This window comes from Carassius gibelio, chromosome B9 (assembly GCF_023724105.1).
Source record: "Carassius gibelio isolate Cgi1373 ecotype wild population from Czech Republic chromosome B9, carGib1.2-hapl.c, whole genome shotgun sequence".
NCBI classification, from domain to species: Eukaryota; Metazoa; Chordata; class Actinopteri; order Cypriniformes; family Cyprinidae; genus Carassius; species Carassius gibelio.
In genome coordinates this window covers 9,157,813-9,176,534 of record NC_068404.1, presented here as the reverse complement: position 1 = coordinate 9,176,534, position 18,722 = coordinate 9,157,813, and the positions used below count along the sequence as shown (strand labels likewise).

Here is an 18,722-nt window from a genome sequence, read left to right as displayed (position 1 = left end):
CAATATGCATAATTTGATCATATGGCTTTGTCAAAACTGGATAGGAACACTGTCTTTCTCAATGGTTACTGTCAATGGAGTTCTGTTTCAGTCAGTCTGGTCAATCTAAATCCCACACATCAGAATCCAAGAAAGATAAAGTATCTATCAGTTATTTAAAATCTAATGAAATAAATCATGTATTTGCACATATAAATCACAAATGAGTGCACATAAGGAAATCAGAGTTTGTGGTCAGAACTGTGCCCTCTATTGGCGCGATGGCACGATGTAATGACACTGTCAATCACTTGGGGGCGCTAAAGCATCATAAAACATTGCCCACGGTTTGTCAATAGAAATATTGATATTAATTACATCAATACTCTTTCAGCGAGTTGTATTTGATTAATTGCCATGCTTATATAATCAAGTAAAATATATAGCTTAACGACCAAATAATATCTTTAGTCTGTGTTTGTCTTGTTGACTTTTCCCCGTTAATGTTGACTGGCCTCACTTAATATTATTCTCGGTCTCCATAATCCCCTGCTGCAGGAGAGCAGCTCTTATCAATGCACTCGAGTCCGTGACTAATGGGAACACTCGTTATGAACATTGGGAAAATTCGTGTTCGAATGGTATCACCTTGTTGATACCATGAACACACCATGTTGTGTTCTTTTGTAAAAGACCTCCACCTCCGCATATAAACTGCTTAAACCATTATAGCACCTGTAGATATGGTAACAAACAAGACAACCACTGGCCCAAACGTTCATTACAAATTAATTTGAAACTATTAATCATGGCTGCATTTAATGGTTCTTAATTGTGAGCAATGCTCTCTTTACAAATCCTGGAACGATCCCATTAGTCAGTTAACTTTGTCACTTGATTTACTTTGCTTCTGTGCACAGCCCAATAATTCATCACACAGAGAAAACACTGCGTAATTGACCTCAATTACTTAGTTGTCTTCCCATTAGAGGAACGACAACATCCAAACCACTTCTATTATTGAAATTGATTTTCAATTTGAGGTCGAGCCATTGTCATTCTTTGTTGGTAAAATGCAGTGAAACTGTCACAGTATTTTTAAAATGGCCATCAGACATAGAGAGAGAGAGAGAGAGAGAGAGAGAGAGAGAGAGACTTACCAGTTGTCTTCTATCACTGATTTTAGTTCTTATGAATTTATAATATTTGTGTGCTTTGCTGGTGTTTATTTCTTGTGTTAGCTGAGTTGTGCATTGTTTTAATAGTGCCCAAACTTGTGGAAAGTTCTAGCTTTTGCGGTTTTAGGTAAGGTTTGTGCACATATTTATTTGTTTTATACATCATTTGTATTTTATTTACATATTTAACTCTAGGTCTTGTTCTAAACTCTTATGTACTTAATCAAGGTGAGGCAAGAGTTTTTATATTTTTAAAAATGGTATGTTCCAGTTAGTAAGAGCAGGAATGATGGAGGCTGATTATCACTAGTAGCATGGGGGTACAGGGTTGTTGTAATGCTGCTTAAGTGCGGCAAACGCCAGCCTTGTTATTTTAGTATTATTTTCAGTTCCATGCAGTTCCAGTTTTTAGCTCCAGTTTTTAGACTGTTAAATTAAATTAAATTAATTAACTGTTGCTCATATTATTTTGTACATTTTGCACATCTGCTCAAAATGAACACCTTTTTGGATTCCAACATTGCTCTTGTGTTTACGTCTCAATGCGATCCTCTTTAGTTGTGATCGCTCGGGTCCCTATCACATATACTGTATATATGTATAGGAAAATAGGACATTTCATGGCAGTAATTGTTACTGTATTTTGATCTTAGGTCATGCAGGCAAAATCAATCATGCAAGCATGTGTGATATGACAAGGCCTTCATTTTATTGTTTCTTAGCGGATTCTCTGAAAATCTTAAGGAGTTATTATATTAATATTGCCATCAGTTTTCTTAGACTCACCCATGTTTGCTGAAACAGCATACATAGTAACCTGTTTATGCAGGCTAGTTTAATAAATATGGCATGCAAGGCTGTTGTAGCTCTGATGCAGCTGTGTCCTGATGAAGCAGGGTAATATGCATATTGAGTCTGTGTTCAGAATGGAATATTATCTTATGCTTACTGAATACGGCATACTACTTTTTTCTTTCTTTCTTAAACACTAAGTGAAAGAATAGGTATTATAAAACAACAACAGTTGTTTCAATCAGGCATTGTCACAAGGCCTCAAATGATTTGTAATAATTTCTGCAATTTATAATGATCAGATTAAAAAAGAATAGGTCTTGTTGTGTCCATTTTTGCCATAGACTCTCTTAAACGATAATCTGAAATATTGTGTTACACTATGTTTAGCTTTACCATGTGAAATTATAATGTGTCAGGCACAAATCCATGATTGGAACGAGCCATTATCCATGTATTCAGTCCGTAACATGCAGAGGATCACAATGCTGTTCCTCAAACACAGGATTAGGCCTGATGCCCGGCTGTGAGAATGCACAACACAGAAGGCTGGCTGAGATGCAGATATACTGTATGTAAATACATTTGCTTTAGATAGACCATATTGTGTTGTGTAATCCATAATGGCATCTGTCTAGTTTGATTCTGCTAAGCGGCAGATAATGTTGCATATCATTTTGACCAATTTTTTGGTCACAATCCACCAAACAGGTGACACTGTGTAACTCTAGTATTAGTTCTTGGACACTGCTATCATTTTAGGCAGTTCTCTAAACTCTCTAAACTGTTGGCATCTGTGGTTTCTGTCTTTACAGCAGAAAAAAAGGTTGTTTAGATTATTACAGTGTTATTCATGGCTCTTTTAATAGCTGTTCCCTGACAGTGTTTTTTTTGTTTTTGTTTTGGGTGACCCAAAATGGTTGTTTAATGGCATTGCTGTGAACCCCCTCTATCTGGAACCTTTATTTTAAGAGTGCTGTTTAAAATGCGATGAACTTTGCCTACTTAAGCCCATTTTCACAGCAATCACTTGTTTTAGACATGATTTAATCCCACTAAAGAGAAGAAGCATGATTAAATTGCCGCAGTACTCTGTAGATAACTATTCAGATGACAGCACTCTTGGTCATTGCATTGCAGGCACTTATTGAGCCAATAAAACATTGTTTTTCAGCCTGAGAGAAACCTTCATCAAAATCCAATAAATATGTGTGGGGTTTTTCCCTCCATCTCCTGAAACTATAAAAATCTCAGCGGTGAATCAGGCTGACTCATTCTTTCATGTGACAACGACGGGATGACATTCTACTACAGTGTAGTCTGCAGTTCCAGTCAGGTTTTGGCAGGAGACATGATAGTTCCAGTGAATAAAAATGTTCAGTGCAGTGATACATTACTGAAAACATTTACAGCTTTCACTAAAAGCTTGAAAGAAATCAGAAGGAGGACATGGCCTGTCAGCATCACCACATGACCCTATTTTGTGTCTGAAGGATTTTTAAAACCTGTGAAGCATCTGTGTACTACCCTATCCTTAACTCTTTGTTTTGGTAGAGTGAACTGCAAAAGTTATATAACTGCACAAATTCCAGATTTTCCAGATTTTCAAATAGTTGTATCTCAGCCAAATATTGTCTTATTCTAATAAACCATACATCAATGGAAAACTTATTTATTCGGCTCACCCTTATGACTGGTTTTGTGGTCCAGGTTCACATATGTATGCTACAGCAATAAATTAGAGATTTCTATTTTGCTTAGATACAAAAATTTAATATAAATATAAATATAGATTACTGCTGCATATACAGTATATAAAGTATACTGTAGTACTGCTTAATAATATATTTACATTGATTGATTGATTTTTTTATTAATTTAAAAATTAAACCAAAATAAATTACAATTAAATCTTTAGAACGTTTTAATTCAGTTAATTGTTTTAACCAAATAGCCTACTATTTTTTTTTAAGATTATTAAAATATATAAAAAATGCAACATATAATTATTTATAGTACAGTTTTACAAAATATTTATTTTCCCCACTAAGATAGGACTGATCAGATTCAGAACTGACAGCAAGCGAAGTGGAAGAGAGATCAGAAAATTTCCACGAGTGGATTCGAACTCGGGACACCCATGTCTGCCTGCTGCCCAAAAGGCTATCAAATGTAGGCTACTGCAATTTATTAGACAAGTGCACTGCTCTCGTGCATGAAGTAACTTACACGTTTTCGAATCTTTACCATACTTCATTAGTATATCATTCACTATAAAAACTATAATGTGATTTAATATCTGAGAAGCTCCTGCATCCACATCACCGTCAGAGCTCTCGCGCGCGCCTCCCTCCTCGCTCTCTCGGCAGCGGTGACGTCACCCGTGCATTGATTCGCGCTGGCAGAGAGCGAGAGCTTGAACAGACCGAGGGTAAGAGAGAGAGCAGCAGCCTGGGCCCACGGACAAAAACTCGCCGAAAAGGATTAACATTCGCTACGGATCGTCCCACCAATCCAAGTCTGCAAACAGAGTGTGTTTTTCTGCTTTCCTAAAGCCCGATCTGTCAGGAGTTACAGCAAGGTAAGAAGAAGAACACACTAAAATAGAGTAATAAAGGCTCGCTTAAAGTTGCCTTGGTGTGCTTTCCGAGCAAAAACTGTGATCCCTATCGCTTATGTATTAATTTAGTTTCTATATCGAGAGGATCTGTTCACATGGTGCATTTCAAAATGAGAAAGAAACAGAAGCACTTTGAGTGATTGTCTCTCTCGCGCTCGTCTTTTGTCTTTAACAGCTCTGTTGCCACAATAGAGATCTCAACCGCCTCCTTAAGTTGCTGGATTTGACACAGATTCGTGTAACAGTGAGGATCATCTGTCGATCGATATAGTTGAAATTCCTCTTTTGGTTTGTCTTTGTTTTAATGCATCCTATTAGAGAGAGAATGAAATGATGGCTGCTGAGAATGTCCATTGTCATTCCGCGCCATGGAGCCACAGCCGCTCTCCCTGATATACATCCAGAGCCGTGAGGGATGATTGGATGGAGTGGAGTTTATTGTTTATATATAAATGTTATACACTGAGGTGAGAGTGTAATGAATGAATAAGCATGGCAAGAAGTGAACGTTACTTCACTGGAAGTGAATGAAACTTGGATTTTGATGTAAAGTGAGATTGGCTTAAATGGTCTTCAAACCTCATGCTGTATTTTATATGCTTCCCTTTTACTTTACAATTTTTTTTGTACTGGAATTGACACTAAACAGAAAAAAAAAAACATTCCTATACTAAGTCATACATTGTAAAACATGTGATTAATGTTCAATGCATATTTCAGGACCCTTAAGCTGTCCTTATGACATGAAGACATTGCTTAAATGATGCCAAATGAATGTGCTAAATGCAGTTAAAGATGATCATTTGAAAAGTTGGGATCCAGAGAAAGATTTATTGCATTTAATACACTGTCTGATTGCTGTTATTATTTTAAAATGGTTTCTTTCATGCCCAAAGCAAACATGGCGTCTCTCGTGATTTACAGTTGTTGTGGTTTTTCTACATTTATGGTCAGGTTCTTGATATTATTCCTTTCCATTTCCCCTTCACAGACTCTTGGTACTTGCATACTTCCTAGTATTATGATAATTGAATTTTACACCAGTCAGGAATCAGGATTTCGCCTCCTCGGCTTATGTGCTGTAAGTGGCTCAAATACTAGGCTACTATGAAGACAATAATCCTATTTTTATAGTTTCTCATGAAACATCCTTAGAGGATTGGAAAAGCTAACCTGCTTATACTTTCTATGCAACGCTGGTACTTGTGTTGTATTCCTATCACATTTACAAAACTCCCAAATCCTATGTGTTTCAGCATTTTTTCTTTTTGAGTTATGTATCGATTATAATGTACGATATGTCAATTTTCAGTTTCGACTGATTTCAGGTTTCACTCTGATCACACCCATTACTGACGTTTCTTTCACGAGTCGTGATCTGTAATGTTTCTGCCTTGCTTTGACAGGTAAGTGGAATCTTAGGCATGAGTCATGACGACTGAACATTATGAAACTCATATGTAAGTGTCACGTAGTGTCTGTCATTGCGCAACAAAAGACAACATAACTGAGCTTACGTAATGCACCAGGCACATTCTGCCATAAACAGGATCCCATTGGCAAGGAAAACCTGGAAACGTCAGGGAATTTTGATGCAGATGTTATGGATATTTTCTAGATTTTTCTAAAGACATAAAAAGCTTTTTATCAGTGCAACTTTTAATCATTTACCCGAAATTGTCATTAATTAGTTGTTCCAAACTCATATGAGATTCAACCCTCTTATGCACACCTTGGCTATTTAATCCCCAGTGGCTAGTACATGTTTTTGTTTACTTGCCAGACAGACACACACACACACACACACACATATATATATAAAAATACATTTATTAAATGGCACGGTCTTTTAAATATCTGAAAACAAACTTTTAACATCAGTCAGTCAAGCATTATAATAATCAAGTATTATTTAATAATATAAATTTAGTAATTAGAAATAAACTTGTTAACCATGTTTAAATGCGTATTAGTCATTTTAAATGAACATCACTAGACGGGGTGGTGCTTTTTTGGTCATACAGTGTTTCTGTAAAAAAAAAAAAAAAATACTGATAAGATAATAATGATACGAATTCTACTAATAAGAACTATAAAATGCACCAAGTATTACTAAGGATTAATAAGCTGCTGGATTCATGAATATTAATCAGGTTTTGTGTGTTCACTTGAACTGATTTGCTGAAATCAAAACAGAGACTGAGATTGCAGCCAATGAGATTGCTGTTTGCGCATTAGCTCCGCCCACTACTGGAGAACCCGGCAGTTCTTAAAAGCTGAAGAATTCCAAGGGAACGCTGTTATTTTACACCAATAAAATACACCAAAGAATATAGTTTACATGCAGAGCGTCAGTTCTTTATCTCTCTCTCTCTTTCTATGCATTTGTGTGAGACAAAGCGACGCCGAGTCGTGCGCCTTCACACTAGAGTTTAAGGTACGTCAAATGCAGGTGCGATGCACATTCAATCAGTTTAACAGGAAAACAGTACAAATCGCTTGACTGAGAGTGAAACTCTGAAATGCTCAGTCAGAGTGTTTGGCGAGTGAAAATATACATGTGCTAAACTTATACTTAGCCTCAAACTCACACACTGGCGAGTAAAATCTGAGAGTTTATTAGCCATTGGCTAATATTAGACATCATTTAGCAACCAGCATGAAGATTTAGTCACATTTGCGAATGATTTACTCGTGATGTAGAGGGTGGCCGAGCAGTTGCTAGTGGTATTATCAAGTGCTCACGGAATCTTTATTTTTGGGCTAACTGTCCCTTTAAGCATCTTTTCCCAATTCATATTTAAGAACAGTTGTAAAAGGTTTTGAAATGTGTCACTTATTAGGTTAAATTTGAAAACAACACTGCCATTACAGTGTGCTCCTCCTTGTATCCCTGTGGCATAAGAAAGGAATCTGAATTCTCCTTTAGTCCTGAAATAGTCCCAGAATAGTCCAAAAATGTCCCGGGTGCTCCTGTTACTGATCTCATTTACAAATGTGCTGTTTTCTGGACCAGGCCTCTGGAATGTGCTGTGCACACGCTACTCTCTCAGTACCAGCCACCAGTCCCCAAACAAAAGACTGTTCAGTCAAACCGTTCCTCTCAATTTGAGGCAATTTTGAGCTTTGCCATCTCTAGCACATGGCTAAAACTTTCAGAGTTAGCTCACTGGTATGTCCACAGTCTTCGAATGACGGAATCTGCCATCATTTATGATTTTTTTTTTTTGTATGTTAAGTTACAGTCTGTAAAGGCAAGAGATTTAAATCTATTAGTGCTGTCAGTCCTTGTTCAGAAATGCGGTACTTGGTGATTTACAGATGAGTCAGTCAATTAGAGACATGTTTGGTTTTGCAGTTGCAGACATGATTTGTTTGAAATTATAGTTCACGTTGGTTGGTAATTGTGTCCGGCTTAAAAATCTTGCAAGGCAAGTGTTTTCTGCGTCTCTCAGCTGGTTTACGCCAACATCTCCGCAACTGGCTCCCTCGGAACTCTGGCCTGAATGTACTTGAACTTTTCTATAAAAGGCTGTAATTATAGTGTTTATGGATTTGGCAGGGTCATGCAAGTATTCGGCGTAACCGCAGATAGTTAGTGGTATAGTATTTTGTAAATGTATTGATTTATCACATACTGGTGGTTAAAGCAACGCGTTTTCCCTCGCTGGGTGGATGTCCACTAAAAGTTTGGAAGTTTGTATAGTTGATGTTCATGGTGCTCACATTTTTGTGAAATTACTCTATTTTAAACTCTTGATGTAAACCTACAGAATGGATCTGGATGGTATGAACAAAAATACCACGTATCATCGTTCTGTAAATTTAGATCATGTGGGGAGAGTAAGGCTCACATCTGTGACATTATGTCACAGTGGAGTTTGTGACTTTTAGCTGGAAATAGCTTTTTTTTTTTTTTTGGTGACCTACAGAAAATTGTAATCTTTCCCCAAAATAATAGAAAGAGAAGGCCCAGATTGCCGGCCCCTGAGACAGACGTCCCTGCTTATAGAGCACACAGATGATGGTTAAAGGTCAGGCCAGAGTTTTGTTATTTTTACCATAATCATTTGTAATCTGGAGCGGCTTTTATGCGTACAGCTGATTTTAGCAATGATGGAACTGAATAGGTTGACGTGCTTCTGCTGAGAAAGAGGATTTATCCTGTGCAGAATGCGGTGCTCCTGAAATGTGTTATTCCTCTGGTTGGATGGGATTGAAAGGCCACGTATGTTTTTTTTTCTCTTTAGCACTGTTTTTTATAGGTCATATGTGGAGACTAAAGAGATTTGACTGTGAAAGCGATCATGGTCCATTATTCCAGAGACTGTTCCTCTCGATCAGCAAAAAACTACGCTTTTTTTCCCTCATGGAATATTCAGTGCCTGCAAAGCCACTAGGAAAGATGACTGTATGAAAGTCTCATATAGGCAAAAATTCAATGCAGTCTTATGGAAAAAGATGACTATTTTATGAGATGGAGATATCACATGAATTTGTACATGGTAATGGTATGCAAATTAACTAATTTTAGAAATACCCTTTCATATGAAAACAAAATCATATGAATAAGCCTCCAATTATTCAAAACATAAAATAATTTTGAATTGCCGTGAGGTTGTGTTATATTTTTAGAAATTTAAGGGTGCGTTCACACTTGTAGTTTGCTTCTCTTGGTTCGTTTGGTCAGGACCAAAAAAGAATATTATACATTTGGTCTTGATCCACTTTGCGTTTACACTGGCAATTTTGACAGCAAACCTCAAGATACCGAACCTACAGGCATAGTCATACGTTCACAAACCATGTGGTTGGGTTGAATGACGGATATTTCGTGACAGAACTTACAGAACAATTAGATGTGTTCAAAGTGAACAATTAGAACAATTAGATGATTTCAAAGTGGCACTACGCAGACCAATCGGAGTATAACATCAAAGTCTAATATGTTTGTGGATTAAACTTGCTCATTGTTGCATGAACATATAATTTTATTTTTACCACCTGTGAACTGAAGAAGACGATGGTTTACTGGCTTGTAGACATGACACTATGATGATGACCAGATGTTAAATACGACAAAATTCACAACAAAAGACAAAGTTTATAGCTCATAGTCAGGCTTTTTTCCCATTTTGTACAGAAGCCTCCTTTAGCTATGTTTTCCATGCAGATTTAGTTTTCGATCTGGGTGTTCTGTGCCATTGTGGTGGCATCCGTTTAGAAAGGGCAATTTATTTAACGAGGGCATTGTTTTGTTAATTGTGTTTTCATTAAGGGAGCAAGGTTTGTTGACCATGGGGAATGTTCTTAAGAGTAACTATTAGCAGTTAAGGAGATTTTTACAGAGGAGCTCTACATCATGTGAAAACTCACTGGGAAATTGAACTAGACTTTGTCCCTTGGCTGAACCTCTTTCTTTCACAAGCTTTCCAGGGACTATCACAGACTTATATAGCTGTATAGAGCATCTTTCTCTTCCTGGCTTTGTTTCGTCTTTGCTGGATTGCAGCCCTGGCTGCTGCTTCCATTCATCCTCTGATCACTCTTTTTACTGTCAGACCTCCTCTAGCAAGAACTATGAAAAAATTTGGTTTGTATTGCAGGTAATTATAAACCCCCACAGACAGGAAGACACTATTCTGCTGACTGGGGCTATAAGAGGACAAATCACTGTTTTGCAGTTGTTTATTGATTTATTAATTTTAATTTTAGATAATAAAATATTTGACATTAAAAACAATGTGAATATGACACCATGAGTCTATGCTCAGCAACGAGCCAAAGTAGCTCTTCTGTGTGGCTGAAATTCTGTAATCTCTAAACAGTCCCGCCCACTACCTCTACAGATGCACAAATCACTTTTGAACCAAATATCTCGGTGCAAAAGGGAGAGCGCGAAACTTGTCACTTGAAAGCGAAAGACGGTGTTTGAGATTCATCGCAGCAGATTCAAGCAGATGTAGTTACGTACTTTGTGTTTGTGTTCGAAAAATATACAAGACATTTCTGAGAAAATATTTTACAAGTGTGCAACTCTCATTTGATGAATTCACGTATTGATTTGCGGATGTTCAACATTTCTCCACGACTTCACATTTCTTGATGCGGGTGTGTAAATGCGTTTTGCACCACATTCACTGCAGCAATAGTTTCAAAAATGTGAGCGTACGAGTTTCTAAATGTGTGATTTGTAGAATAGGATTTGTACACCTGCAATGAAGAATTTGAGAAGGTGTAACTGTTGTGTTGTGTTTGTGGGAGAGAAAAAAAGTCTACAGGTTTGCAACTCTTAAAACTTTTCTCTCTGTGACTTAAAATTTACTGATACACATCTGTGGCTTTTCTTTACAACTACAAATCGCACTGCCACAGGTGTTCAGTTGTTTTGAATCAAAAATAACTTCATATTTTTTCCCTCATGACACTACAACCTGAACAATTTTGACATGACGAAGTCCTGATGGTCAAAACGTTGCTTAAGTTTGACTTTTTTTGTCTTGCACCTTAGACACCTTTTTTTTTCATTTGTAACTTTTATTTTCTCTATAAGGCCTATATAATTTGATAAACATAATTACATCTTAAAAAAAATATTCAATTACATTTGTTTGTCGGTTGCACCAAATTACTTTTTGGTAGATAAAACATATTGAATAAAGCTATTGAATTGATTTTGTCTTGAGAAATCATGATGAAATATTATTTGACATTCTTTTGTTTCCTGGCAGACAGATAAAACTTTCTACATCCTGGCTTGCAGAAGTTCTAGTACAATCTGATTGGAACCTGTCATCTTTGTGCTTTCCAGTTTTCTTAGCAACATGCGTCAGGTGGCCAGTGAACCGAATCCGTGACCATGCCACCGAAAACTATTTGTCTATTTGTTCTGTCTATAACCTCTATCATGTCTCTCCATAAACTGGTCTAGCAAGGTGATTGTGTTTTCTCATACTAGCAGATATCAGTCCTAATCTTTCTTATAAAAGGTTCCATCATCTCCCTGTGAAATATACTGTATATGCACTTTCTGCACACACATTCTTAAAGGTACACAGATGCATCCCTTCTGCTTGGAAAGAACATAATCAGAAGCAACAATGTTTAGCCTTTCTTTTTAGCATCCTATTTCCATTTACACCGAACTGATCATTAATTCATTGTCCAGTCTTAAACACCCTGTGAAGGGCTTCTTGAGCTGTAATTAAGGGTCGCCGGCTCTTAACTGCATGGCTAGTTTTGAATTTCCTCAGAGAAATGGCCATTCTTAACTGGACTGGGTGGTGCGGGACAGGTGTGAATTCAACTCCACCTCTAAGTGCTTCATGCAGCTCGGAGTGAGCAGCAGATTTGGGTCCTGCCGGCCTCTTTCCCTGTTGATTCAGAGCCTTCTCCTGTCCTCCCCCTCGCTCACACAGGCCCATGCTGAAGAACAGAAAGCGTCCTCAGGTGTAGCTAGAAGCTTTAAGTTTTTGTCCATCTGATGAAAATGGCTGTTGCATAATAATATCTGCATTCTTAGAACAAAAAAAAATAAATTCTGTCATCATTCACTCACTCTCATGTCATTCCAAACCATGATGACTTTGTTTCTTCAGTGGAACACAAAGTAGCATCTTTTAAAGCAAATACCTTGTTTTTGTCCATAAAGTGAAAGCCAATGGGGTCCAAAAGTTTCAAGCGACATTAAAGTAGCGTTACACTAATCCATACAAATTCAGTGGTTTAGTCCACATCTGCTGAAGTGATATGATTACTTTGTATGATGATCGATATGTTTATTTAAAAAATAAGTACACTGATCTTTATATATCAAGTGTTTTAGAAGCTAGAACATAGATATTGAAATGGATGTGTTGACCATAGCCACATGTTGGAGACAGTGGAGGTTAATTGTCTATGAATAGGTAACCAGGGGCTGTGTGTTTGTGTGTGAATAGCTTCAGAGCTCCACAGCCCAAGGCCTGACCACTCATAGTCAGCCTCTGAAATAAAGGTCATGACCACAGATTTGTGCTGTCAACCGCATAGAAGAAGAGACGGGAGATTGAGCTTGAGGGAGGGAGAGCGATAGAAGCAAAGGAGGAAGAACGGAGGAGTTCACATGAGAGATTCACACACCAAACAAAGATGTACCAGAGGGACGGAGAGCAAGAGGCAGGAAGTTGAGCTTTGTGTGCTGTCACTGTCAAGTTTGATTCTGTTGGTGCAGTAAGTGTTTGCTGCTTTGTTTTGTCAGAGGGTTTGTTTGGAGCGGTGCTGATGGCTGTTGCTTTAGTTCATTTAATTAACTTGGTTTTCTGCTTGCATGAAGGGTGTTTCTGAGGACCTTTTAACAATAGTTGAGAAGCTCTCTATATTTCTGTTGGGTGTTTGAAATGGTAGAATTTTGCCCAAACAGACATTGTTGCCCAAGACATTTCAAAAATGGAAAAAGCATTTTGCGTGATATTTACTCATTTGTATATGCACCAATATTAACTGCTCTGTACAGTACATAGAAATAAACATCAATCCATGTACACTACATTGAGATATAGTTTGGTTTATAAACATCTTTAAATGTTACTTTTGATAAATGTATGTCCTGATTGTATAAACTATTGCTAAAAAAAAAAAAAAAACACATTTGACCAAGACTTTTGAACAGCAGAGTATGTTTTTGCTAAAATAAATATATTTTAAGCAAAACTAATGTTGCCTAAACAATTTTGTTAAAACAAAACATAAAATGCTGTTCTATTAATACTCTGAAGTGGACAGTTGAAACAAACTGATTGGTGGAAATGATCAAGCTTCTCAGCTCTAGTGAAGATTTTTCTGTTGAGGTTTATTTATTTCTAAGCCCTTACATATGAAACCATCCACACTAATGGGCAAATAAAAAGTGCATTATAATTTAGTTGACTGTATCAGTTCACATTGAATATATAATTATCATAAATATGCTCCTCAGCTCTGGTCCCTATATAACTAAACACACTCTTGCTTATTGAGAAAACCATAGCAAGCTTTCTGAGGATACCTTAATCCCTTCTGGAAAGCCAGAGAAAATGAATTTGATACCGTGGAATCTTTCTTTATCTCAATTTTTCAGGGAACGGATGTACTGTAGGACCCAGCATAAGTTATCATTAAGCTGTGTTTACATCGAGAGTTACGTGATACTACATGTTCTCCATCTCCGGACCTGTTCCCTCTCGTAAATGAACTTTAAACATGGGTGAGGTTGTATTCGCTTCAGCAGTGCCACCAGTTTCCGTGAAATTTCTCCTCTAATAAATTTCACCTTTGTTTCGAAAGACAAAACAGCTTGAACTCTTACCCAGTTTCTTATAAACTGTGACTGAGCCTGATAGACAATACCATTATCTCTTGGTTTATCTTTTTACTTCTTCTCCCCAAAGGTTTTTTCTTTCTTTCTGTCCTCTGGTACCTCTTTACCTTTTGGGAGACTGTCTTAAAACTCTATGTTCTAACCAAACCTCATTCATGCCATAATCTGCAGGTCACTCGTGCTTGGAAACTACTTTTTAAAGCTTAACATTGTGACCCAGCAGTAGAATTTACTGTAGATATACTTGCTCCAGATTTTAGCTCCAGAACCTATGTTTATTATGTAGTCTAAAGTTAACTTGACTGCTTCTAGCTTACCAGTATGTATCCAAAAACTCTCATGCATGAACTTTGTATTCAGACTTTGACTATTGGAATAAGGGTTGGTCCACTTTGCAACTTATTCTGCAGACCAACCATTTACACTTTAACCAAGTTCACAGCTCATCAATGATGCCACAATAGACAGTGAAAGAAACTTCCCACAAACTCAGATTAAGGGCCTGATATACTAATGACAAAGTTCTTTTTTGTCCTTTATGTATGGAAGGGCTTTTCTCTCAATAAAATAATTAAACAACAAAAATGACCGTGTTGAGAAAACAGTGGTTAAGAAAGCATGTGATCATGATGTGTAAGTGTAATACATGTGATAGATTGCTTTACAGTATAAAATAGGGCCCTATAAATTCGGTTGTATTTTTTCCTAAATTCCGTTTTAATTATTTTTGCAAATTCCTTTTTTTTCAGGATTTTTTTTTCGTTTAAAATTTTCGTACAAAATGAACATGGAACAATACATTTATTAATCTATGTTAATTTTAATTAATAAATTCAGTGTTTTAATTTTAAGTTTAATTCAGTGTTTGTTCATGTTTTTGTTGCTGTCCACATGAAAACGGAAGGGCGGGGTTTTCAGATTTATCCACTCTGGGACCCGGTTTAAAAAAAATATTGGTTTCGCTCTCCCAAAACTCTGGATTCATGTGGACGAAACACATATACGATACAAAATGTATGCGAATACAGCATAACCTCAGTGTGGATGAGGCCTTAGTAATCTTGAAGACCTTGATTAGCTTGTTCAGGTGTGTTTGATTAGGGTTAGAGCTAAACTCTGCAGGACAGCGGCACTCCAGGACCGATGTTGCCTATACCTGCACTAGAGACTTATGGGGCCTTTAAAGATTTAACCTGGCAAATTTTAGATTTTTTTTTTTCTCAGAAGCTCTGCTAAACGAGATTTAGTTTCCAAATTGTTTGTAGTAATTCAGACAGCTATTGCTATATTTTGTGCACTATGCACCAGTTACTAGACTGCGTGTGGTCCATAAGTGTGCCGTCTTCGAATGTCTGGAGATTGTGTGTGTCTGATCTTAGCTAAACTGTTAAGACTCCCCTTTGTCCATGTCCCAGTGGTAGATCCCATCAGCCCACTGCTTTGTGTAAGTACCCAGCACTCTCTCTCTACTGTGTTCACTGGCCTTGCCCTGCTTGTGTTGCAATGTGTATTGCATGTCGGCTGAGTGTGCAAAACACTTCTTCTTTATTCATGAAGGGAAAGGAGTCCTACAGAGAAAGAGAACACACACGCTTTCTCACTCACGGCACTCTCTCGTGGAAGCACATGAAGATATTTGCTGATGAAGCTGAGGCTTGTGTTTGTTGGGCTAATGCCACGAATGTGCTTGACTAGTTGACTAGTCCTCCATCAACCAGACGACTAAGGGGATAAAAGTCACCTGAGAGAATTCAGCTTTTAGGCAGTTAGCATGGTATAAAACCCTTTCTGAAAGCCATCAAAGGGCCACTTTTGTAACGGATTCAAAGAAATGAGATAGACATGAAGCCCGTAGACCCTCATGATTGTGTTTTTATGACAAAGCAAGATCAGTTTAAGGTTGTTCAAAATCATGTGGTGCGACTCCAAAAATGTTATATTTCCAAATGTATAAATAGTGCATAAATACAGTTTACCATGTAAAAATATGAACTATAGTACAACATTTTGATAACGTTTATTTAAAAAAAGTTTGTTATTGATAAGGTGTTGTCTTCCAGTCAATAGTCAACCACATATTTCCTCTTTTGCACCATAAAGCCGATTATTCCATATAATATCCATATACACTCCAAATATACTGTACACTATAGTTCAAAAGTTTGGGGTCAGTAAAAAAAAAAGATAAGGAAATAATACATTAAGAACCCATTACATTAAAATGACAGTAAAGAAATGTATTATTTTTTCAAAATATTTCAGTTTCAAATAAATGCTGTATTTTTATCTCTACTCAAAGTAATGTACCACATAAATACTAAGCAGCACAACTGTTTTCAACTTTGATAAGAATAATGTTTTTTTTTAATTAGATTACTGGAGTAATGGCTAACTGTAAATTCGGCTTTGCCATCACAGGAATAAATTACATTGAAAATGACATTTTTAAAACAATTACTTTATATTGTAGTAGTATAAGTAGTAAAAAAAAAAAAAATTAATCTATACACTCACATTTAGTCTCCATTTGGCCTTCTGCCTCAAATGGAGAATCCAGCTTGTGTCATTGTTGGTGGGAATTTTCCTTGATATTCTAGGGGAAAGGGGAAAAATACATGCATCAGTGCTATTTATAGATTTATGATGAGAAGTTTTCCTATGGTGTTTTTAGATGTGTTTTCAGACAGCTTTGCTCTGTGGTTCTAGCCTTGGAGGTTAAACAGCACAGCATCAAACCTGGAACTGCTCAGCTGTGAATGTGAGTATGGGCCGCAGCTTTGATGGATGTAACAGACTGGAAGCCGAGGGGTAAATCTCTGTGAGCCTTGGTGCTGTACGTATAAATGAGAATGGAAAAAATGAGTATGAATGGGACAGAAATGACCTAACCTGAACCTGCACTGTGGAGACCAGAGTCTTGGGCTGTTGCCAAATCTCCTGTTGTTTTGTTTGACTGCAGTTTCACCGATGTGGTATGTTACCGTACTATTTATTTGTACACACGCTCACACGTACACAGTCACAAACTTCACAAAAGCTAAACAAAGCAAACTCAGTCAAATTACTTCCTTTGTGTGTTAAGGGTGTGGACGAGCACAGGAGATCTGAAGAGGAAAAAAGCCATCTCTAGTACAAATCAGTGGGCAAAATAATTAAATGGGTCATATAACATTACTAAAAAGGAACATTATTGTGTGTATTTGGTGTAATGAAATGTGTTTATATGGTTTAAGGTTAAAAAACATTTTCCACATACTGTGCATTATTGTCTGTCCTATATGCTCCGCCTTTCTGAAAGCTCCTCTTTCTGAAAAGCAAGGTGTATGCTGATTGGCCAGCTATCCAGTTTGTTGTGATTGGTCAAATTCTTCAAGCATATGATAGAAATGTTACGCCCCTTAACATATTGTGATGCCGTGTACTGGTGCGACGATTCAAAACCAATAAAACCCATTACAAATGAGGCATTTGTTGCATCCAGTGGGGACATAATTACTGATTTTAATGACTTATACTGTCTTTTTACGTGTTGCATTGCATTGTGCCGTGCAAACATAAAAACAATATCTGCTTTTGTAATCGGAGAAATGACTACCAACAAGCACTACTCTACACTGCTCAAAACTCACGTTTGAATAGTCGTGTCAAATTCTTTAAATATGAAAACATACTTACAGGCTGTGAGTCAGAACAGCCAGCATTGTAGGTTGCTCTCCCAGGTTCAGTTAGTTTCGCTTTTGCAACGAAACACAGAGCAGCCCCACAACAAAACTACAGCAAGAATAAAAGCGTGAACATGTGGACGGTGTTGTGCAAATCTTCCCACACAGTGATGTAAAAATGTGGGGGCATGTTTAAAAGATTTTTTTTTTTAACTTTAAAAATAGAATATCTCTTTGTTTTTTTGTTTTGTTTTTAGTCTTTGTAACTTTTGGGAACTTATCTATACACAAACAGCTTGTAGCACTCCAAAGAGAAAGGAAAACTTGAATCACATCATATGACCCCTTTAATAATTCCATGATGCAGTTTTTTCGAGGCTGCAGTAACACACAATGGTGCCATTAATTTCAAACTGCGTATAACATAAACTTACATAAACTACCAATTAAGAAATGTTTGCAAGAACATTACAGTATTTCATCTTATGATTTGGAGACTGTTGACCTTTTGTTTATTATGAGTAAAGATTTCATAAAGCAGATTGAGCCAGTTTGGTTCCCCAAGGTGAAATATTTTCTTCGGAGACATGGTAGACTAAAGAAACTCAGCTGATTTCCAGGCTGCATCATTAGATTTGTTTGCCAGAAAGAATTCCCTTTGCAATTCACAAACCTACTTTTTCAAGTGGCTCTCCATCACATTCTGTAAGCTAGTGCTGAAATGCATCCCCCTGTTTACAAAGGAAATTATGTGCACTCTGACCTGACCATTTCCTGTACAAGAGTGTGTTTGTCGATTTGCTTGAATGTCACATTCCTGTACTGGATTTGGCAGTGTGAGTGTATGGTGTAATTATTTCCCCAGGTCTTTAATCTCTTTTCTTGCCCTATATTATGCTGTTGTCAGTCTCCAAAATTTAATATTACATTCACATTAATGCTTTGCCAGAGAAAAAAAAAAGTTGCAAGTTATTTTATTAGGTAGTGTGACATAATTCATAATTTACATTAGGGCTGTGTAATTAATCGCATTCAATTGTCATGCGCATTTCATGAGTAAAGCCGGTACCGTGATTAGTAGTAAACCACCATTACCTGCTTTAAGATTGAGCGGCATTCACTACACAGAGCTGTAGTTCACTGACAATTAGGAA

At 37.1% G+C, this 18,722-nt stretch overlaps 1 protein-coding gene across 1 annotated transcript in view; it reads left to right on the top strand.

Moving 5' to 3' along the window:
- The first annotated feature begins 4,335 nt into the window (after nucleotides 1-4,335).
- nck2a (NCK adaptor protein 2a) overlaps nucleotides 4,336-18,722 on the top strand; it is a 57,537-nt gene continuing 43,150 nt past the window's right edge. The window contains exon 1 of the mRNA XM_052566205.1: nucleotides 4,336-4,530. The gene's annotated coding sequence lies outside the window, so the exon portion shown is untranslated. The remainder of the gene's footprint in view (nucleotides 4,531-18,722) is intronic.